General features: G+C 40.2%; 1 protein-coding gene across 1 annotated transcript in view; it reads left to right on the top strand.

Moving 5' to 3' along the window:
* The window catches only part of GPAM (glycerol-3-phosphate acyltransferase, mitochondrial), a 93611-nt gene that overhangs the window by 33705 nt on the left and 34844 nt on the right, over window positions 1–25062 (top strand). The window lies entirely within an intron of this gene.

Here is a 25062-nt window from a genome sequence, read left to right as displayed (position 1 = left end):
CCTAAACTTGTTGCTTTGTGAGTCAACTGATCGCAAATAAAAACCAGATCTTCCTTTTTTAATTGGCTGTTTGAAGATAGGATTTCTTGGAGAATTACTGAAACACCAAATGCAAGAGATGGCTGTGTTACTGCCCATATACAGCTCTTCAGATGTTCACAGGCTTTCTCTGGTAGCCAAGTTTGAGAAAGTTGGCACTTTTTTCTTCTGGTGGGCTGTAGCTGTTGTGGCACCAATTCACTCAAAATCAGTTCGACCACCTTGTATGATGATCATAAGTACTATCTGCTAGCATTTAAAATGACTATTTCTGTCTCTGTTGTGGCTTACAGCAACATGATTGGATGAAGTATGCACTCTGCAGAAAGCGATCATTTCGATCTAAACTGGCTGAACAGAGCATTGTGGTCATCTGCAAAACTTCTGCAATTATAATACACCAGAGACATTCATATAATATTTCTTACAAGCTATTCCAGAAAGTATGACACAGCAGTTACCTTCTCCTATGAAAATCCCTCAGGAGTACAATAATCTGATTACCTTCCAAGGGATTCATACGGTTTCTCTCATCAGAAACCCAGTGTAGCTCCAAGTACTGAATTCTCTAGGACAGACTGTGCTGAAGACTCTAGATTGATTATGCTGGTAATGACGCAGGAGGCTTGGCTGCTGTTTGTTTATTCTGGGATTAGCTAAAATTAGAAGTTGATGCTATGTTCCTGAATTAGTTTAAAGGCAAAAATACAAGTTACTGATTCTGTTGATTTTTCTGGAAATACGGCCTCTAAAGCCAAAGCTACGAAGGTGTTTTCCTTGAGTTGTGTCAGTTCTTAAATGCATTTGAAATGAAATGTGCCTGGGTCAATTGATATATATGAACAATAACCTCTGAGCAATTTCTAGGGTAACTCCTTAACATGCTATGTTGGACTTCTACAGATACTTAAGATTTTGAAAGATCAAGAAGTCAAAGCCCTGTCTTAATGCTTGAAAACAGCTGGATACATTTTGAAAGATCAAGAAGTCAAAGCCCTGTCTTAATGCTTGAAAACAGCTGGATACATTCAGTAAGTGCTAACTGGACAGACCTTGGTCTTTTGACTGTTTGGCTGTACCAAAAGCACCTAAAGTTGAAGAGTTATCCTTTGCAGCTCTGGATGGTCTTGATATCTAAAAAAAATGCATAAAAAGATCAGGAAATACTGAATCTTTGATAGCAATAGGTGGTGAAAATATATTAGCGATGTTTCAGAAAGTCTGTAAGGTTTAAAGAGCGGAACTTGAAACACTGGAAAAGGGTCTATTTTCACAGGCTTCTCCTTAATTTCAGTTTTGGTTTTCTCAGTGGGTTTCTCAAAACAAAGTACATGCAAATCAATGGTCCGTTCTGAAAACATGATCTGATTTTAGACTATTCTGATACACTTTGCTGGAAACACTCTGGAAAAAAAAAATCTAGTTGAAATGCCTGCACCGTACATCTCATTCTGTGGAGTTTCTTTTGGTATTATTTTGGCATATGTAAAGTCAATGAATATGAACATATATGAGATATGGAAAAAATACTATTTGCTAGGTTTGCAATACCTTTCATTCCAGGCTTTCAGAAACCTTTATAAAGATTTGACTTCAGACACCAACTGGCCAGGAGATGGTGTTAGTGGTGTACTATCAACAGAAAACACGTGACACAGCGACTCACAAAGTGACTTACAAACTCATATGAAATCTGGTGAAGACATCTCACCCTCCTCTGAGTGCTGCCGCACCTCCTGGACCTTTCATTGGCCTGTTCTGATTGTTTGCATTATCTGTAATAATTATTATTCAGTGTTGCTGTTTCAATGTGGCAAGCAAGCAATGATATGAAGGCAAACATAATCTCCTTGAAATAATTTCTTTGGGGATAGATTCATTAACCAATAATGTAGATAATTTATTATCAGGTAAATTTAAATAGACTAGATCAGAGCTTACGTCTCTTAGGAATAGCAGATGTGAGTGAAATAAGTTCAGACATTTTTGACTTCTTTTCCAAGCCTTAATCTTGTGGCCAGTAACAAGTAGTTTGGAAAGACGTTCCTCTCCAGGACAACAAATGCCACCTGTTCCCTTCCTCCTTCAGCTCCTGTCAGGAATCAACTCAATTGAGATCTCCAGTTGCAGAGTGACCTCAAACCTTTCAGTCTCCTTTTCTACCAGCATTGCTGATCCCTATGCCAGCTCATTTCTCCTCTTTCTAATCTTCATTTTCCTCCTGTAGTTGCAACCCTTACTGTTTGTCCAATATGCCACTAAAACCACATTGTCTGCAGCTGTTACTACATAATGCCACCTTCTGGTATTGTGGGCTGGCTTCTCATCTTCACACCTCCTTTACTGTTTCCTCTCCCACCACCCTTCTGTTCAGTTACAACTTTCATTGAGCTCAGCAAACACCGGTGCTCGTACCGTCTCCTTCACTTCATGACTTTGCCCATGCTACTTAAATATGCTTGTGAGTGAGACTTCGTTTGTAAATCTTTCCTTCCAGCACTCCCTCACTTTGTGCAGGGTTTCAGTGGTGGTTCCCTCCTTGCTCTTCTCCCTCTGTTCCTCTCAGCGGGAGAATGCCATCAGCCAGGAAAGGCTCTGCGGGCAGGGAGACTAGCTGTTGTTGGCAGTTGATGGTGCTCAGCTAACATGGTACCTTGGCTGTTACTATGATCCCAGGTTATTCATGCATGGTTTTGCACTTTAGCAGCTACTTTAATCATTACCATCTAAAGAGAATGAAATAAAGGCTCTTGTGCTGCTTGTTCTTATTGCGCAGTCATAGCCAGCCTGGACCCTTTAGTCTCAGTCTAACTACAGTCTCTTGAAGTGAAGTGAGGAGGCCAGGTACAGCCTGAGTTTTGCTTGTCAGAGGCCCCAGAAGCTCAAAGGAGAAAGAGGGAAACTGTACCTTGATATTTCATTGCTCTGCCTTCTTCAGGGAGGTTTCTGTGGCTCAATGTGCAAGGGGACCTCCCCAGCCTTCCCCGATGCTTGGACCCCGATGCATCTGTTTTACACAGATCACAAAAGAAGGGGTAGCTCCTCTTGTCCTCTTATCTCTTATTTATCCATCCATGCCAAAGTTGGGGGCATCCTGACTAGTGGACAATGTAGTTCTGGTGCAGGGACATGCCCTGATATTTGTATCTAAATGCTGTAGGTAGCCGTATTATCTGCAGTAGTTATTATCTTTTAGATTTAACATGCTGGACAAAGTGTCCTAGATGGCCTGGGAAAAGAGACATTGGGATTAAAGGCCACTGAGATCAGTCATGCTGATGATTTATTTATGTGTTTGACTGTTGTGATGGTAACATCTTTTGCTGCTTGGCCAGTATGCTCTCATTTTGAAATGTTTTTTTTTTCAAATTCCGTAGCTATTCTATCCAAATCTTCCTGTTTATGGTCAAATATCTTAACTCGAGGGGGACTTGGCACCTAAATACCTTTAAAATTTTTTTGAGCTAAGTGATTTAGATGGCTAATTCATATTCTAAAAAGAAGTTATTTAGGAATCTAAATCTAGTGATTTTCATGATTGCAGAACTGATGGTCCTCTTGCCATTATTATTCAGCACTGGAAGCTTCTCAATCTATATTTGCCAAATAAATCCGTTACACTTTGAGTTTCAGGCAGAACAGCTTTTTTTAAAAATAACTCCTCTCTTTCACAAAGTACCTTTTCCAATGAAGCTACTTTGCCTGCAGTGAGACTACTTTACAACGGGGCCGTTGAGCCCACCACGTATTCTTCAGATTGGTCTTCATCCTGCAAGTACAGGGAGCCTCCATCATTTCTGAGGGCAATTTAAATTCATTGCCCTGAGGATACTGACAGACAGGGCCATTTGGAAAAGCGGTGTTCAGTCTGAAGATGAACTGTTGCCCTTAAGTTACTTAAAAATGAGAACTGGTAAGGAGATAATGCTCTGTTCCATCAGATGAGTATATCTGTAGGGTATATCAATATTTCTGTAGAGTCCATTATTTCAACTTTTCGTCCAAGTTGTGCAGAGAATGAATGTAGAAATGTTCTTCAGGATGGAAATTCTGAAATTGGATCAGTGGTGCTTACAAAGCCGGAAGCACTTCTTGTTTGGGAAAGTTTTCTGTTCCCTGGAATTCACTGAAGCAGAACTCTTTTCTCCCAGGAATTATAGAGACTGAAATTTTTACTTAGGAAGGGTGGAAGGAAACGCCTGCTTATTCAGTTTCTTTCTTTTTAAAGACTGGTCTTTAAGAAATTGAAGAGGCCTGAGTGTATGAGGGAAATTGTGTTTGAAATAGAAAGGACAGTTAATACGGAATTGGAAATTGGTGTATGAGAATGTGAGAAAGCAGAAAACAGGCAAGTGTGGTTTGGGTATATACAGATGGAATCCTAAGGAAAACAGCGACAGAATTCAGGAAATATTTAATCAGTGGTTTGACCATACCTGCAGCTCAAGCTGGGTAAATAAGTGACTACTCAAGGTAAGGATGCCAGAACAGGAACATATTTAACAGGTTACTGACTGTTATTATTTTAAATGGGCCTTGTAGCCTCGTGCCTCTCTTAGATATAATGTTAAGAATTTCCTTGGGTGTCATGGCATCAGGTTTCGTTAAAATATTTTATTGTTTTCACGAGACTGTCTTTGAACTGAGAAATCTCTTGGTTACAATTTCGTTTAATTGCTACAGGGAGGATACCCTTCAGGAGATCACTATCCTCACTCCTGCTAGGATTTCTGTTGTTATAGTGATGATGTTTTTCAAACATTGTTTTGGAAAAAAAATCTAGGGTTATCATTAATATGTAATTATGATAATGAATTATGATGGCTTCAGTTTGCCTTCCTGTAATGCCAATGGAAGATCTGTGTTATATCCAAAATAAGATAAGAGTCTTTAGGTGGCATTTACAGTAATTATATTAATTAGAGAGGTGTTAGGGTAGTATTACTACTTTATAGCCCTTGGACTGACTATTTTAATAGTCCACATGCAAGGACAATACTTCCCCTTATTTTGGTGAATAAGGACTATGACAGTTACCTGGGAAGAGGATGGTTTTAGCTGCACGATGAGTGCACCTGTGGCTGTGCAGCAGTGGAACCCATGTCCAGTCATCCAAAAAGACCGGTTTCAGGGCATGGGAGCTTTTTGTTTCAGGTGCAGACACGAATTTCTGAGAAATTGGAAGAAATTCAGAAAATAAAAAACATTTTGCATAAGCTGGCCACATGCATTAAACTGTGTAAGTGTGAGTAAGACTTTGCTTGTGCTTTGCAATCATAACTTTCCTCATTTTGCCTTCTACATTTTGTTTATCTTTCAGTTCACATATTTATTGGACTTAACATTGTTAACTGCATCCATTTAGACAGAAATTGAAGTGAGGAGTCCTCTTGGTTTTCTATTATATTGATATGGGGTTTTTGTCACCATTATGGAGCGTATAGCTACATATCTACATATAAAATACATTATAGTTTTGGAAGGTGGAATTAATCCATTTTTTGCTCATTTCCTTCTCACTGACAGTGTTAAAAAGACTGCAGGATTGGCATCAACATTGCAGTTGGCTGAATGGCCCCGGTGACACTTCAGTTGCAGTTAAAACAGATTCTGTTGTACAAAAGGCAAAGAAAAGGAAACTACAGAGCTTGGTTTAGAGAAGAATTTAAGAATGATACATGTACACATGAAGAATTAGGGTGTTGAAGCAAACTGGATAATTCTGGAGTGGTCTGGTAAGCTCCAAGGCAGAACTGAATTGAAGTTGTATGCAGATCCTGATAGCTCAAGAAATTCTGTTTTTTTTTAACTTGTACAAAAGGAGCATGGCTTCCATTAATCATTGTGGAAGGCCCTGAGAGGCAGAGGTGAAGGAGAAAGGGGCAGGCTGATCAGTCCAGGCACTAATTAGGGCCAAGGTCTCTTGAGGAAGTTAATGAGTTTCTAAATAGCCAACTAGCAGCTGGTAGGGGGCGGGAGAATAGTCAGCCTCTGCATCCTGCTTTTATTTCTGCCTTGAAGTGAGAGATACCTGTAGGAGATCTTGATAATGTTTTGTGGCCAAAGGCTTCTACTAGGAAATTTGATGCTTCTGATGTGAAAACTTTTTTCTTACACAGTGCGAGGGAAAATTTAAACATATTTTTAGTCTCTTGGATATTGGTGATGATTTACATGAGTATCCCTGGAGTCCTACTGCAGTGTTCAGGACGGGACATTTTGACTGATTTTGACTGTTCTGGTCTCCCTGACCCTGCATTTGGCTATGCTTCTGAAAGTGTCTGGCATGACTGCTCTTGTTTGCGCTTCTCCCCCATCTTTGTATGCCAGATAGCTTTTGCCATCTTCCTGACCTTGCTGGGTAAACATTGCAATAACACAGCTTTTGCATAGCATTCATTTGTTTTTGAAAAACATTGAAAGGCAAAAGAAATGCAAGCAGATAGGTGAATGAGAAAAAAGAAATAAGCTGTGAGGCCAAATTAGCACGAAGCAGTGGGAGGATGCGCTCTTAGCACAGACCAGAAAATTACCATGGAGGGGCGTGAGGTCGTCTTCAGTGTGTGTATGATGCTGTGTAGATATGTTATCCTGAGTACGGACAGAGGTGCATGCCTGCTGGCATGGGTGTGTTCAGTTGTGGGTGTAAGTACACCCATTAGCCAAACACCCACCTGCAGACATGTGAATCACCTCTAGGAAGGGTCTGGTCTTTCTGAAACACTTGCACGGTGGACCCAACTTCATCAGTTTTGTTCCCCACAAAACTCTATGCTACTCATATCTAACAGATTTTTAATAACATGCATGAGCTAAGTAAATTATTTTATCTGCTATAAGATTCCCTTTCATTTTCACTGCCTTACCACCTGGTGCCTCTGCAGCAGGAAAGCCCAGTGCATTTCTTTCCAGTTTGAAATGTTTGTCATTCCTGTCGTGGCTCATTTCTGAGTCACATCTTTTCTAATCACTGTAAAAGTAATATTAATATAGCAACAAGCAATTAAAAACCACCAGAATATATTTGGCCCACACTATCAATTGAGTGTGACTCCAGGGCTGTAATTAACTATGCAGTGTTTGGAAGTGTGTTGTGTCCACCACCTGCCTCCCCTGTGCTGAATTTCTACTCCCTGTGTTGTTTTTACAAACCCAAACAGGGGTAAAAAGCAAGGCTCAGAACTGAGACATTTCTTCATCAAATGTCAAGGAGACCAAGACTTCTCCTGTGATGTGGTGGCATGTCTTCTGCTGTTCTTCCTCAAACAACCCACGGCGGTGGCTTAAGTGTTATGATCTTAATGTTGAAGGCATGGATTGTTTCCAAAACAAATTGCCCACCACCTTCTTTTGGAAAAAAACTAATTCTCTCCCACCTGTAAAATAGGTGGCTGTTAATTCGCTTATAGATTATGCTCTGCTTTTACGTGATAGCAGTTGTTTTGTCATAGGTGTAATGGCCTAAAGATACTGATTTACTTATGTCATGTTCATCATTCTCTTGTAACTACTTTTTGGTTAATAATCTTTGGCTCGGGACCCTGGTTAGTGGACAAAATACCTCGGTGCCAGCACCCACATAAGCTGCTTCTCTGAACAGGATATAGCTGACTGTATGGGCATAATTTAATGAACTTCCATATTGTTCCCTTTAAATTGGCATGTGAAAGGGAATTGCCAATGAGTCATGTGTTATTTGCAGGTTATTACTATCCAGATCCTGGTGCCAAGGAAACTGATTTATTCTCTGTTATTACTGCGTTATTCATTGCATTGTGCAATAGATCAATCCCAAACATAAATACACTGAGTAGTCCGTGGATAGGAATAAATCAAGTACGTACGTGCTACATGCTAGCCCTGGCATAGGGAATCAGAAGTCTTGTGTAGTTTCTTTGGATTTTTCATATTCTGTTACTAGCACTTTAATGCTGTTTTTTTTCATTTGTCTGCTTCATTTTTGATGGCAACTTCAAAGAGATTACTCGAACAGAACATTTTGGACTTTGTTCTGACACTCACTATGCTCTCTGGGGGTCTCTTGTGTTTTTTTGACCTCTGTGTGTCTTTGACAGTGGCATAAACCTTTGGGAGGACGTAATTTCACCTCGACTTTCCCACCAGGGTTCAGCAGTTAAGGTATGTTTGGTTTTGTGATGGCTACTTTTTGTTAGGTTTAGAAGACAGAATCACTTTGTGTTGTTCTGTAGAAGATAGTCCTTTTTTTTGCAGCTTCTTGTGTTCAGACTGGAGGCACTCTGGGAACTTTGGTGTAGTACAAAGTCCCTTGCCAGGCCTGTGTGTCCAGTTCAGTAGGGATTTCTGCGGTGCCTTGGACCTCTCTTAAGGCTCACTTGGTGGGTTACACAATGGTTTCTGTAAAACTTTTTTACAGAAAAAAGAGTAAAAGCTTTTTAATCCAGTTTGAGGTTACTCATAATCAAATCCCACTACTGGTTTTATCAGTCCTCAGACAGTGCTGGTAGGGTCGGTCACTCAGAAGCAGGTTCTGCCATCCGTTTTACAGAAGAGTAGCCAGCAACTGATGCAATCTTGCACTGATTGAGATCTTTGGCTAAATGTTAACTTAAGGACAGCATGAAAGACATCATTCCGTGCAACCTTTTTTCTACGGTCTCTAGAGGCTTTTCTCATTTCCACAGTCACTCTGAGCTGTATTTAAGCAGTGCTGTGGGGACAGAGAACAGTCCTTGGGCACAGACCAGCTGTGTGATCACAGATACGGAGTATCACCCTGTGCCTTTGGCTGCCCTTCAGCCTCTGCCTTGTATTTTTACCTTCCAGTCTCCTTAGTGGAAGAATTGTCTCTTACTATATTTGTAGCACATCTAGCACGGTGGGTGGATTAGCAGTTCCACCCACTCCTCCTCTGGTCTGTAGTAAAAAATAAATATTAAGAAATGATTCCTTAATTGTGATTAAGGAATAATTGTATTTCCTAACACGTACGTGACAAGGCATCCCTTCTTTAAGGGACTTTGTTTGAACTGGCATCCCAGCTTGTATGTCTTTGTCACACAACAGGTGCTTCAAATCACTAATCTGCAGGCTGAGCTGGTATTTATTCTTGTTCAATGACAGATCCTTTTGCTTGGCGTAGCAGAGCATACCACGCAACCCACAAATTGTGCTGGCGAGCATATTTAATCACACATCAGCAGATTACCTATAATTAGCTCCATCACAGCTAGATCCTTGGAGATCTTCAGTGGGAGGATAATGTCTACTCCAAGGACTGAAGCAACCCTGCAGGGAAGATGGGAGCCCAGCTGCAAAGTACGGCTGGAATAGATCTGGGCTCATTAAAGCCTTTGATGATCAGTCTGAAGTTGTTTATAGTTTCGTATTTCAAAGTCCAGGCTTTGACTTCCTTGAGCTGTTCCAGTGGGTTACTACGAATATCTCAGGGCTTGATGTCAGTCCTGTGCATCTCTCTAAACTCTTCATTTATTTGCTTTGTACCGTACTGTCAAGGCTTGGCAACTGGGATGCAGTTTAGTCTGCCCATCATTAGAAGTCAGTGGTTTGTCTATATTTGGGCTAGTCACCTTAAACTGATTTCGTATTCAGTGCAGAGAAGCAGGGTCCTTCGGAGCCTGTTACGAGCAATGCATCTGAATGTTTGAGGCATCTGCTTTGGGATCAGATGAACTGTGCCCTAGAAATGAATGTTTCTTTCCAGAGTGAGATACAGATATACATGTCTGAGCTTAGCTGGATGAAACTCACCCAGTACGTTTGCCCTTCAGTCCCGTTCAGCTTTTCCTTAGCCTCTCAGTAATCTCTCAGTATTAGCAGGACTCAGCAGGACTTAGGACAATTTTCCTATGTTGTAGGAAGCACAGAGAAAGCAGATAGAGAAGCAGAGTGTGGCAGTCGTGTATAGCTTGTTCAGACCTATGAATCCACTCCGGTTTTGTGTTATTAATGTTTTTTTCAAAAAAGCTCCAAATTATCATCCCTTCCGAGTGAACTAGAGCAACACCTGCTACCCTGCAGACCTTGCAGGTCTCGCACACGGCCAGGGAGAGAGAATCACAGCTCCCCTTAGGATAGAACTGAGGTTATAATATTGTGGTCACGATATGTGCAATATTGTCCCAGATGGTTAACTCCTCTAGATTAAGAACCCACAATGGTTTTCTGTGTTGCTGTTTCAGACTTTCCCACCTGATTAGCACCAAATCTGTTTTCACTCACCTGAGTATCTGCTAGTCATGTTATATCTTATCGTATCAGCAACTGGATTTTCCTGGTTATTGGTTTCTAATAATCAAATTTCTTGTAGGGTTATACTTAAAAAGACTAAAACCTGAATCTTCTGATTTGCGGTGAGCTGTGTTTATGCCCTCCCCCCATAACTGACAAAGCCGCATCAGGATCACTTTGTGACTTGAAAACCTAAATGAAATGTGCGTAAAAAGTAGAAGCAAGGAGACATATCTGAGGGTGAGAATAAAGGGCAAGAATACAGGAATAAAGTCAGAAGGACTAAACTGAAACAAAAAGCAAGAAGAAAAGATTCTGTAATGAAAATGTAAAGGAAAGACAAAGGCAAGTTAGAAGCTCAGTACTTAACGTGGAAAGAGATCAAATAGCAGATGATAAGAAAATAAAATCATTCAAAGCTTTGAATCTGAAAGTTGTGTCCAGAAGTTTAGCAAAATTAATTCTAACTATATGGTAGGAGCTTAAGTCAGAAAACAGAAAAAAAAAAAAACAGTTTAAAGAGTATTTTAAAGCATGTATACAGAGAGGACCAGAATCTGAAAAAACTGCCCTAGGATATTTGAGGAATTAGCAAAAGTAGTCACTGAATTGTTAGTTCTCTGTGGTAGTTGTAGAAAATGAAAAGACACAAAACACTTCAGCCTTCTCAGCATTATTCATCAGTGGATTTCCATCTCCACTGAATAGTGAACCTACTTTTTCCTTCCTCTTGTTCATGCACAGATTTCTTTCTTGCTGCGTTTTATGATCCTTGCATCTTGAATCTTATTCTTTCCAATATGCATATCCAGGGGTTGAAATGGAAATTCTGAAGGCCTGTTACGAACATTTAGACATGCTGGTGTAAAAATGTGAGAACTCCTCATAGGCTTCATTCTGCCCTATCTCCTCTCCATGGAAAGTGCTGGTTTGAGATATGGCACAGCAGCAGCTACCAGCTCATCCCAGTTGCTGTGGAGAGGTGTCTACTGCAGAATATTACTGTTACACTTATGCTGAATGCTTGTAGATTTTTGTTACTCCCACCGCTGTATAGTTAAAATGTATGTATCTATGTGAGCCTGCCATTAAGAGAACTGAAACCAAACATGCATAATGAGTTGGAAGTGAATTTCCAGTCTTGCACCATGGCTCTTATGAGTAATAAATATGTCGCAGGCCTCTTCAGCATCACTGAGATTTCTCTCCTGAGACCAGACTGTTCAGCGGAACAAATGTCCGAGGGTCAAGACTTGAATTTATATCTATATTATCTATTAATGCGCTTCTACTGCAGACTGCCCTGCATGGCTGAACTTACTGGAAATCTTGTCATGTGTATGTGCAATGCTGCCTCTGTAAAGAGAACAGAGAAAAGTTACTCTGCGTTCCCAGATTTGTCCAAAGATTTCTGAGAGAGGCAACTGAAATGCTTGTCTCTTCAGAAATATCGCTGCAGAGACATGGAGAGATGCATTTCATGCATGAACTTCCATCATCTCAGACAAAAATCTCTCCAGATGCACTAGGCCAGGGCATATGTTGCAAAACCTGTTAACATCTTCATTTATCAGCAAGTGATTGGGTCAAAATTACTCATATTTTTGGATGAAATGAGAGCTGAACAACAAAAATTCACATAAAGACTAACTTTATATAATACTTGCTATCAGTTCTTTCATGCAAAAATATCCTACCAGCTCTAGTGCAAGATATTATTAAAACCCGTTAACAACATTTTAGAATTGGTTGGCGTTTACATCTGACCACACCATATTAAGGTTATTTTGTTAAATTAATCTTAAAGCTCACATTGGTTACACCTGAAATAGTCACAATGGTATTTCAGCATGAAGATATGAAAGGTGAAAACCATAATGTCCCAAAGCCACTCGAATGGGTGCATTGTGAGAAACTGTCTAGCATCGTTGCCATGAATTCCAGTCTAAGCCCTCTGATTTGGCTAAGCTTAAATTGTCACCACTAAAAGCAGAAATGTATTAAATACATGCGGAAAACATCCTTCATTACATTGCTGTAATGGTGCTGCTGCAGGAGGTATCTTTGACATCTGGAATTTCATGACATTTTCTTCTTGTATGCTTTTGCTGTGGTACCTTTATTGGTCACGGGTTTTCTGTCATGAGGATTTTGTCTAGGTATCTACAACATATCCTCGTGACTTTAAAACCTAGAATAAAAAAATAGAAGTTGGTTTAGAAAATAAAATGGTTAGAAAAAAGCATTTCCATAATGAAATATGAAGGAAATTCCTGCTGACTAGGCTTATTGAGCATGAACACATATTGGCATCAGTGAAATGATGGGAGATACAGTAATGCATCGTGTTAGACGGGTGGTACTAGATGAAAAATATTTAGGTTAAAACTGGAATACTAGCTGTTTTAAGGGAAAAGACGTCAACATACTGAACACATTACTTTTCATTGCCAAGTGTTGTCTAAAGCCATTATTGATTTTGAGCGATTCAGCCTTGCTTTTATCTTTTGGCTACCGAGGCCGGTGAAGCCGTAAAGGCTGCAGGAGTGATGACATGGGCGTGTGTTAACCAAGTGTTAGTAGATCACATATTTCTCTCTCCTGTAGGACCTAGTATTCAGCAGTCTTAAGAGCTTCTCCAAAGAATAGTTAATTATCTTAACCAGCATCCTACCAGGTTGGTAAATATTTTGCCATTTTACAGATAACAATAATTATAAACATGTTACTATTTCTGACTGTATGGTATCATATGGGAATCATAAAAGCTTGTATAAAGGGCATGATTCCTCCATTTGTGCCGAAGCAGCTGTATAGAGTTTATTAGTGGACGGGCATACAATGTGTTAGCCAGCCAGCCAGCAAGCAGTGCATCTATAGGAGAAGCTACCAGATGACATCCAACCATCAGCCCGAACTTACATCACTCATAGTAGATGTTAACACGTCTCCACACAGAAATCTCACTGGCTTTAAAGCATGTTCTGATAGTCTAACCTTGAAAACCTAAAGGCATGAGTAGGTTAGTGACAACTTCATCTAATAGAAACGAACTCAATTTCATGACCATAGGGACAATGGGGGGAAATACAGTCTTACTAGGCACTCTATGATTAAAATGATTGACTAAAATAGAAATTTAGAAGTGTTGTTATGAAATATATTTATCTTCACAGCCTTAGCTGAAGAGCATTTGAAGTGCACCAAAAGAAGCTGCTGTAAGTCAAACACCAGTTCATTTCAACCATTGGTTCATGTCCAATAAAACCTCCAGCATGGGGCTTTAGATTATTTAGGCATAAATGCTTGAGAAACAGTTGGATACTTTGGGAATGGGGTTAGGTGTTGATTTATATAAAAATGGTCGATAAACACCGTCTCCTGATCAAGAGCTTGTGAAGCTTGTGTAATGCTCTGTTCTGCTTCAGACTTCTGACCTGGGATAACCCATGTAATCTGGCCACTCGATTTGAGTGTTATAAGAATAGCTGTGTGTCCCTATATATTCTGGCAGCACGGTAATGGGAGCCGTGCAAATGCCTTAGCAAGACAGATAAAATAGCAGGGGACGGAGATCATCACTGGCACATCTCCTGGGTACCTCGTCTCTAAACATGAGTCATGCTTCATCCAGGCACATTTCATTTATGTCCTTGTTCGTGACCACACGCTTAGCAGCACTGGCTGGATGTGGTAAGACACTGGTTAATTTGTCATTAGTTTTTTGCATAAAAGGAAAAGAAAATAGAGTTAGAGGTGCCCATACAGAGCTCAGGATTCTTGCAAGCAGAGGGAATGGTGGGAAATGCACAGTTCTCAGGTGTTTTACGTTGGGCAAAGTGAACTGAATTTTTTGGGACAGAGCAGCTTAATTTCCGCCTGAATCACTGCCTGCTTTACAGTTATCTTTTTATGCATTCCTTCATTGTTACTTTTTGATCAAGGAAGAGAGATCCACGATTAAAAATAAGTCCATGGAATTATATTTTGTACTTAGCTGTTAGTTGAAGCAATACAATTAGGATGTTGTAGATGACAGACAATTCTGGAATAACCAGTACAAAGAAGCATTTAAAAAATTAAAAGCTGAAGGTAAAAGTAATTCAGAAGATAGATAGTGAATAAATGCGTCACATTTCCCAGATTCTTCTGTACTCATAGATCCTCAGTTTGTATGCAGAGGTTTTAACCATGCAGATAGAGATAAAATGGGACTTTGCCAATAGTAGGCAAGGAAGAAAAGTGGCCTATGTGACAGTATACTGGTTTCCAAACTGTAGGTGGTAGAAACCACTTTGGAAACCTGTTTCATTAAGAAAAAAATTACGTTCCTGACTGACATAATTACAGTGTTTTCAAGCATGGTCGAATTGGATGTAGCTTGTAGCAAAACATCGCATTGGAGAAGACACCTTATTCAAGAAGAACACGCTTTGGTGTCCCGTTGACACAACTGCGCTTTTAAGGGCTTTGACAAATGGAATTTAGTTTCAATTGGGGAATGAATGCAAATATGTTCTGGTAAATTGAATTGCTGGCATACAAGCAAAACTGATTAATTTTTTTATTTATTTATTTTTTTAAACTGGGAGTTTAAATGAGGGAAAAGGCATGTTATGAGTATTTAAGTTATTTTCCTTTTTTTCACCCCCAGAAAACAAAACTAAGCCTTAACCTGGATAATCATGTAAAGAATGTACTTTTTAAAGCTGCAGTTTGACCTCATTCTCCATCAAGTCTGGTTTCTTCCTGGGGCTCTCCCTCCCCCATGTTTATGTTCTCATTCCATAACAGGAAACATGGCTGTTCCTCACAAGCAGTAGGATATGACTCTCTGAGCACAACTCCACATACATGTCTTTTAATGGCCCTGCCACTTTGTGCAGCTCCTGCCCCTCCCTCGGTCATTCCTCCCACCCTTCCGCTGCCTCTACGGTTGGACCAGCCAACCATATGGTGGTTTTGATGATGACTTATTTCTCAGGTGGATTGCTTCTCCCATCTTGCTCACTGCCCGCCTCCCAGCTGAGGGATGTATGTAATCGTTAGCAAGTTTTAACCAAAAAAAACCCCAAAGGAATTATGTATTTTCTTTCTGTTGAGAGAGGCGGGAAAAACAATGGAAAAGGTGAATCAGGAGGACCAGGTTTTCAGGTAATTCTTAAACCTGGTCTTTCTGCTTTGTTGAGTAGGTTTTTCAGTGACCAAATTCATGTATTTAAGTGTTTCCAAGTGGTTGTGTTTGGAGAGATTGAAGCCTAAGTACAGGAGACTTAAAAGGGAAAGTAAAATACCTCCTTAGACTAGCGGGTTAGAAGTAAAGTTGTATGGGTGGATTCTTATGAGGCTATGAAAAAGGTAAAAACCAATTTTTCCCTTCATTCAGCATTCCAGTCCCCCTGAAAGCAGCCCAGATCTGCATGCGCTAGTCACCCAGTACTGCTATTTCACTGCTGTTCGAATATCTTTGATGCAAGCACATTACCTCTTAGTCTGTTGTGATGATATTCTTAGTGATTAAAAAAAGCTCTGTAAGCGTCTCCTTCCAGGCCTGATGGTGTTTAAAATACTCGAGTGTTTTCTAAAGATGCAATGTAGTTAAACAGTGAAAACCTATGCATCTTACAAAAAGTATCTCTGACCACATAGTTATATCTTGCCATGCGGGATATATCTATCTTCCCCAGTAATGGCTGGGGGGAAAAACAAGTGTTCTGTTATACCACTAGAAATTTGGAGTCATCCTAATTTCTATTGATGTAAAAGCAACCAGAATCTGTCCCATAAAATGGACTGTATAGCACTGCAATGTCTGCAATATAAAGTATCTAAAAGGGGTCTTGGAATGTTCCTGTTGTACAAAATGAGATCTGTTTATCAAGAAATTACATCAACTTAAAAAACTATTCTGAAATTAGAGCAAAGATAATTGGATAAGATTTCTTGAAGTTAGAATACATTTACCTACGAGCATGGCGGCCTGAATTTAGACATATCCTGTGACTTAAGTTAACACCCGAGATGGAATTATTGCCTGAATGAACAGTTATAATTAAGGGAGACTAATAAACCTTGTGCACAGGGAAATGGAGTATGTTCTTTACCCGGTACGGAATTTGAGAAAGCTGCAAGGCCACGGCATCATGAAGACGTAGTCAGACATCAAACTCTAAGCATGTGAACAGGGAGTGAAAAACGGGATGACGGGAGGAGAGAGGCCCAAGTCACCACAGTGCACCAAAGTATCTGTTTGCTAATGACCTGTTTGTTTTAGACCAAAAGTTTATTATTGCACTCAGCAAAGATATGAGTTGAATTGCACACACATTTTGTGGCTGGCAGTGTTGGTCAACGTTTGTATTAACAGGTTCTGAAGGATAAAAAGTTTACCAAAAAAAGCAACGTTGTGGCAGACTCTATATTAAGGCTATTATTTGATTAAAGCACTATCTGCCTACCAGCAACTGAAATGCAGAGCATCCCCTGAAATGCATTTAACATGAAAAAAAGGTTTTCTGCAGGTAGAATTTGCTTTCTGGCACTGCTTTGACGATTACTCAAGATCCTGTCTGTGCCATGGATTTTCATCTGTCGGTGGTGTTTGCATTAAGTTGTGTAACTGCTTCTTAATGCCTCTTACGTAAGGATGCGTAGATTGCAGCTCCATCAGGTATCCTGCACAAATCACCCCTGATAATGCAAGTGCGGTTTCAAAGGTTACTCCTGGTTAAATTAATTTTACATTCATTAAAATCCTCCCGACGTAAGTCAAATGCTTGATTAGTACAGAAGTGTGCAGTGTAAGTTCAAATAGGGCTCAGAAAGTATGTACAGGTTGTCCTGTGAGATAGTATATGAGTTTTGTGATATTCGTACCATATACCAGTGTGATGCAGCTTCCCTGTTCTGGGTGGGAGTTTCACCATTGTCTTTTGCAATGCCATGATTTTACCCTGAGGGTCTCAGGCGAGATCAGCTAAAACACAATAACATACAGGCAGAGAAGACATCGGAAGACTTAGTCAACAGTCACAAGTTTTTCTCATTTTATAAAACATCTACTGTGTTAGCCCTTTTTCTTGTATTTAGTCTAATTTTAATTAGTCTAAGTCAGGATCTGTACCGAGGAGAGTCTGAAGATGTCTTGGACGTTGTACTAAATACAGAGTTTAGCCTGGAATGGAAGAAACTGAAGAGAATTGAGATGGGGAAGGGAATCTTAGTTTAGCAGAAATGAAACAAGTATTTAAATCTAAATGTAAATCAGAAGGATTATAGACAGAGTTGCAATTTGAAATGTGTTAGCTATAGTAACCTACCACCTTTCCTAATTTAACACCTTTCTAAATGTTTAATTTGAATTCCCATAGCAAACCCCACAAGTCAGATTTAAGGCATTTCTTCGCTGAAGGGGTCCATCAGCATATATTTTCTGGTGTGGTCCTCTGAAAATGCACACCTTGCTTTGTATGGGGCCTTTTTTAATTCCGAATATCAACTGACCACATGAATATGAGATGTGGCACATCTATAGTCAGAAACCATCTTATATAGATTTACCAGAGGAACAGATAGAACAGAGAAGCAGAGAGGGTGGATCATGCTACTGATCACAAAGTTGCAAAATGACATTTGGACTCTGATCGTGCATTGTTCTGCTTCCAAATTTTCCAAGTACAGAGATATGGATGACTTTTTCTCCAGTTCTGCCTGACCCAGGTTTTATGAAATTTAACAAGACCTAGATTAGAAAATAAATCATGTTTCAAAATAAATTGGCTCTCACTTTGAGAGCTGATCGGGAACAGATAACACATCTATGCTAGGGCTTGAAATTTTAGTTAAAATATAGTAACTAAGACATTTTTAGCAACAGGTATTCGTAATGTAAACAAACTATGAAATTTTGCTCCATCTTTCATCATACTAGGATTACTGACGGTACCTCCTGGCCCAGATGTACTAATGATCTACCAGAGGAGCTGAAACTGAATGAGGAATGGCCAAAAATGTCAGGATGATCCCTGATGTAGGCTGGACCTGAGGCTGATATTTGCCCCGCAATCCTCTTGGAAGGCTGCAGAAATGACTTCTTAACTGCATAGGAGCCTTCTCCAGTTTCCAGTATGGCCAATGCTTATCCATTTTCTCAGCATTGTGCCACCATGACCTTGTAGCTCACACAGGCTTTCTTCTCTGGATGGTGTTTTCCCAGAGGAATTTCTGGGAATCTTAGAATCTGGAATCCTTCTTGATCATTGTTTCTTTAGAGTTAATCACTGTAAACTTTTTAAGATTATTCTGTTAGCCCTCCTCTGTACCTGTTACCGTGTGAAGCCATCTGCCTAGAAGATGGGTAGCCGCATTCAGCCACTCAACACGGTATTGTAGATAGGGTTTTACACCAATGCACAAATAAACTTTAGTTTTGTTGAAATATTATTGGAAATAATTGTCTTTCTCATGTGGCACCACATTAGTGGCTCTAACGCTGTGATCAACTTAAAACCCAAGGTTATTTTTTCTGTTTCTAACTGATGACAATGAAAATTTACAGATTAAATGTTTCTAGGTGCGCTCTCTTATCTATTATTTTGGTCCCCAAGAACATCCAGTTTTTCCTTGGATCCCCATTTCATTGGCAGAAACGTCACTGGTGAAAATGTGCAGGAAGTTCTTATATGAAAAAAGCTGGTGGGGAAACACCACTCAGCTTGAGTGGTAGAATTTAGCTTGATCTTGGAGACACTGTAGTAGCACAGATGATAGGAAATGAGAAGAAAAATTTTGGTAAGACCCTGAGGCAGATGCATGCCCAGTATATTCTCACCACTAAAGATTTCTGAATGCACATTCAGAGTGCACTGGCATGCTCATTAATTGTATTATTTCATAAAATCTGACCAGTGTAGTCAATCCGTAACGCTGAAAATTTAAAAGTTCTATCACAAAATGCAGAAGTGGTATCTATACCTTACTAGGTTTTTTCCAGCTCCTCAGAAGAAATAAAACGTTGTTGCTTCCAGAGGCTCCTCATCTTGCCTTTCAGCCTGAATTCTATCACGCGTTATGCCAATTTTATTTTACCTGAGCGACTGTGACACTTTTAGTAACTTACGGTGATCGATAGGTGCTCAAATTTGCACATTTTTTTATGCTGGATGAAATATTTTTTTTTTTGTAACTTTGTGTCTCTGAAAGACAGACGTTTTAAAGGCAAAAGCTGATATAACCTTCTCTTGTACCTGATTAGGTCCTAATGAAAGGTATCAATCATTTCTCTTCCCCAAATGACCTGGTTCAAAACACCTCTGCCCTACAGCCAAGGCTGCTTTGCTGCAGGGGACGTGTAGTTTAATCTCCCACTGCAGGTAAAGGTAAAACAAACAAGAACCCTCCAGAAACCACTGTTGCTTTACCCCTCCTATGGAGAGAACGACAGGGGAAAGCGCAGCAAGGATAAACAAGGCATATATGATCCTGCATGATCCTCAGCCTGAAAGAGCTGTGGAGCGACTCAGTCCTAAGCCCACAAACAGCTGCGTGAAACCACCCTGCCGTGCTATGCCCCATCTAATTCTCCTGAAGCGATGGTTGGTCACGTGTGAAATACCAAGCTAGTAATATGCACTGTTCTTGTATAAAGGGGAAAGGCCAGAGCTGCAAAACCATCATCTCCTAGCAAGAGGTGATATCCTTTTCAAGCCGTCTGCCATTCCAGGTGAATATCCTGGAATAATTAAGCAATTTAATAGTTTAGGATATACGCATAAAAATATTTCTGCTCTCACGAAGGTATAAGGTCCTTGGGAAAGTATTAGGTTATGCTTCAAACAGTTAAAAAAACATTAAGTAGGATTTTGTGTTGTGAGTTGAGTATCTGTTATTTAGTAACTGAAAGGTATTCTTTTGCTGGGTCAATTGGTATCATTTTGCTCAAATGCTCACAGATAGTTCGTGAAATCTAGCACTGCGACACGATTGCTGGCCGGGTCTTAGGACGTAAACAAGGATATTTTTCTGCAGTTCCCAGATCCAGGAGACACATAAGTGGGAGTGGGAAAAAATGCTTTTGTTTGGGAAACACACTGTGGGAAAGTTGCTCAACATGATTTAAATGTCAGAATTGGAATGTAACAACTGATGTAGCCAGATTAATGCAAAGGGAAGGACAAAGGCAAATAACCACTTTTGTCAGGGTTCTCAGTTAATTTTGCAGCGCTGAAGCAAAATTTATAGTTTACTTTTTGTTGTTTCTGTTCATAGATGAAATTTCAGCTACATTAAGTTAATAATATGTATCTATGATAAACTAAAGCCCGAAGACCTTGTATTTTTAGTGAGACTGACTTAAAAAAAAAAAAAAAAAGAAATATGTCTAGATATCTATGGGAAGTTTGGGAAGTTTTAGTTCCTGTTTACATTTTGCAAAACCCAAATCAGCAAATTCATTTTGTTTGCCTGGGTAAATTGAGGTGGGGGGTGTTGCCTTTTGGAGTTGGCTCTCTGCTCATCTGCAGAAGAGATAATCAAATAGGAGACTGGAAAATATTGGGGTTGTAAAGCCTTCATTGGAATATAGGGCAGTCTCCCTCAGGATCATTGCATCAGGTCAGAACAGACGCCCTGACACTCTCCTAACCCTCCCAAGGTGTTTGCAAAAGATGTCCTCAAAATTCTGAGAAAATTTCCCAACCAACAGGTCTTATGTCTTCCATGTCAAAGGCATGACCACTCTTGCGGTGGCCCAAATGGCAGTGCCTTGATTAAGGTCCTGAATACCCAAAAAATGAAGGGAGGGGTGGGAAGTCACATCATTTAACACCTGGGCCATATCGTCTCTTGTGGTCTGGTGTTTGAGGAGCTGTCTCTGATCCCAACTTCCAATACCTACAGTGCTTTAAATTATAAGACATGACAAGTCCTTCTGAAGCCAACAACTGCACAACAGAGCGAACCTGAGCAGTGAAAACTGCCTCCTTTTGAGATACTGATGAAAGACTTGCCTGGCATCTCATAATAATTAGGGGTTGTGTTATTCTAGAACAATTTGCAATCCCTCAAGGATGAGTCAGCAAATTTGATGAGATCACGATTTTGTGATTTCTTTATGAGATGTCATTTTTTTTCAAAATGGTCCACAGTGCCCTCAGCTCTCAGATTTCTTTATTTCTATTCCTTGGTTGTTTCTTTGGAGGGATAGAAAACGGCTCTAAATTCCTGGAGCGGGGACCAGATGAGAAGAAACTCTTCTGTCTTCTGTGGGGAAGTTGGCAACAAGTAGAAGTCCTTTGGGAGGTCCCTTCCAACCCTATGATTCTATGATTCTATGATTCTTGCCATAAAGTCACTAGGGAAACTTGAAATATCTGCAAACGCAAAGCTAGATTTATCCTTTATATAACCAGAGTCCCCACACATACTGATTTTTAATGATTTACAAATGGATAACTTTGAGGTATCCAATGATATTTAGGGCCTATATGCAGTAAATTGGTTGTTTCATCTGTGTTATTTGTCAGATAAAATCAACTTTTAGATAAAATGTCAGCTTTGCAGACAAAACAACAGAGAACGACAAACAAAGGCAGAGAACTGCAGTAACTACCCTCACAAAACGTCCCCCTTACTCACAGCGGGCAGGGGGAAGCTTGCATTGTTATGGCAGATAATTGCTTAAGGTCTGAGTATGGGACAGTCTTGTTCCAAATTCCGTCATTCAGTATTCCTAAATTAAAAATGCTGGTAAATTCCTTTGGATAGTTAAGATTTTCTAATTTGTACGTAATGTGAGTACGTGTGTAGTTGCTTGATAGATAAATGGTGCTAACTTCGCAAGTGTAAAAGTTAGTTTTATTGGTTTTAACCCAGTAGTGCGTTCTGTTAGAACAAAAGCCTTTTTTGTACAAATGTGAGTAACAAGTTCAAGGGAAAAGCTAGGAGCAGCTCAGGCTGAAATACCCTTCCTTATCTTTTCAAAATTACAGTAATAAATACGATATCTGAATGAGAAGAAATTACAGAAACACGATGTGCTATATTACATAGGAGAGAGTCAATGCACTCTTAATGAATTTTGCATTTGTTCTCAAGATAAGGGAGATGAAATAGGAGAAATCATTTGTCTTGAAAGGAGACACAAAGTATACCCGAACCATTTCTATGTACAATCTTATCAGTCCATTTCAAGGCCACTTGCCACTCTCAGATGCTCTTAATACGTTGTATACCAAAGGCAATGCTGCCGACATGGAGTCCTGCGGCTGCCAAATTGCATATTCATTATTGTTCATAGTCATGTGAGGTCGAGTTCGGTCACCGCAAACAAAAGAACCTTTGTTTGGATCTTTACTCCCTCCTCACACAGTTTTCGGTTTCCTAACTTTTGCAGCGCTCCCCGGGTGGAAAGTTTCTTTTTAAAGAGGATGCTGTGTACCCCTTTTGTAAGCGTGTCTCCATGAGTGAGAGTGACATCATGGGAATCGCTGGAAGCGAGCTGGGGGCACGGACCTGGGGTAGAGGCGATGTAAAAAGAGGTCCCCCGCGTCCTTCCTTCCCTCCCCCTCCCAGCACTGTCTGGCAAACAGGTACTTTGTTGAACTCCGTTGGAAGCATCATGAGGAGTTTAAACATAGGAAGGACTGATCATTAGTTAAAAAAAAGACCCTCTTTCTCATTTGCAGGCTGCTGCGCACGGTGTGGTCAGCGGCTTATTCACACAAAGCCAGGGTTCTGCTGATTTGCCATCCTATGCAAATTACCTCCCTGGACTCATTGGCACGGCAAACACCTCGGTTTAAGGAGTTTAAAAAGATGGATTGCAAAACTTAGGCATGCTCCCGCTCCTACTGAGATCAGTGGCAAGCCTCCCATGGACTTCAATGGAAGCAGGAGAGAGTCTCTCTTTTCTGGAAGCGAGGCCCGGCGGTATTTGGGGCGGTATTTGAGCTTTTTGGAGCACATGCAGCTCTGAAAGTCTGTTAGTCTGTTCCTTTTGGGCATTCCAAAATTTTTCCCATTTGCTTGATTCCATGGCAACACAACATCCCCACCAAGCTCTCAATACTGAAATGAGATTTTACTACTAAGCCTGAGGATTTATCCAAGTGTACCCTGCAAAAAGATCTTGCTGAGCTGCAACTGCCATTGGACTAATTCTGCGTCTTTTTCAGATGAGTGACAAAATTCTCTCTGGATTTATTTTACGGTAAGCCAAGAATTTACAAAGGTTAGAAAAACAAGAAAACTTCTTTACAATCATACCAGAAACTACTTTTTTTTTTATTACACAGAATCGCTATGTTTGAGTAAAACACTGTATCTATATCCTATTCTTTTCAAATCAGTCTAGGGAATAGCCTAAGCAGTTTTCTCACAAATGACACTAAAATCAGACTCTAGAGACTACATAAAATTATGATAAGGCCACTGAGGCTTCTGTCCTGATTTTCATATTACTTATATCACAGAAATAACTCCTTGCAACCTGAAAAATATACCAGTGTAAAAGCATGCAAGGAAAAAATATGCCAAGAAATATATATCAGATTCTGAATGTAAAATAGTTCATCTTTTATAGAGGGAAGCAAAGCAGCCAAGCTTGCTTTATACTCGGTGGCTGAGAGTTTGCTCCGAGTTATATTAGAGCATGCTGAAAAACTGAGGGCACTGCTTGATCCCATATTTTTATGCATCAAAGGGGAAAAAAAAAATCAAAGTGATTCCACACCTAGAGAAAGTAAAGAAGTTGTGCGTAAACAATATTGTCGGTCCTTTATAATGTAAAGCACCTATTAAGAAGTTCCCATGTAACAATACAAATGCAGTGGAGCAATAAAATTATTAGAGAACACTAATAAGAATTTAAACTGACATATGTTTCCTGTACTTTCTTAGGCTCTAGATGTAACCATCCATTGTCATCTCTGTTATATTCAGTTTTCACGTTATGCAGTTGTTGAATCATCTCCTCCAATGTGATTTCTGAGGTCAGTTTTGCCACTTTAGTCACAGCCGTGGTTCCCTCATTGCACACTCTCTCACTCACACAGACGGACCCATCGCAGAAGCAGTGATCCGGATGCGGGCTGCAGCATTATCTTGGGCCTTTGACTACTTTTGTGATCTGCTTTTTGTGCAAAGAGAGTTACACACACGTATGTGATGTAACACTGGATTTCACTTTTCTGAGGGGGGTTCAGAGTTTCCCCTTCCGATGCACCCAACACAAACTCCAGGCAAGCCCGAGCGTGGGACGTGGCCCTGCTGAGGGGCTGGGCCACAGGATGGGAGACAGACAACTCCTCCTCTGGCCTCCACAACTCCGCCAAGTCGATGAGATGCTCATTAGGCCGGTGAAGCTGAGATGAGGATGTAATAACTGAGATCACACAAATCTGGCGGTAGCACCGTGACTCTCAAAACCCTTATGTCTTTTCTTTCTGTATCGATGGCCTCCTGCGCCAGGCTCTGATTAGCGAAGCAGTTACAAATCCACTTAGCTGCAGTAGACCCAGATGAAAGCAGAATCTGCCCCCTCTTTCCTGCCTGACCTTCAGTAAATCAATTCAAGAGAAAGTTGATATTAAGTCAAAAGGTTCGTTGTAAAGCTGGACAGTTATGGGCTTGTATTTCAGAAGAGATTCTGGCAACGTCGCTTTTCAAAACCAAAACTTAAAAGTGGGTGTTTGGCACTATTTCAACCAACTCTCCTTCGTGAGAACTGACACACAGAACCGCTAATCAAATTTGAAATTCTTGACCCAGATGATGTGAAAACTGGGAGAATACTTC

The sequence above is a fragment of the Larus michahellis genome, chromosome 6, assembly GCF_964199755.1.
Source record: "Larus michahellis chromosome 6, bLarMic1.1, whole genome shotgun sequence".
Taxonomy (NCBI): Eukaryota; Metazoa; Chordata; class Aves; order Charadriiformes; family Laridae; genus Larus; species Larus michahellis.
This window is presented reverse-complemented; position numbering and strand designations above follow the sequence as displayed.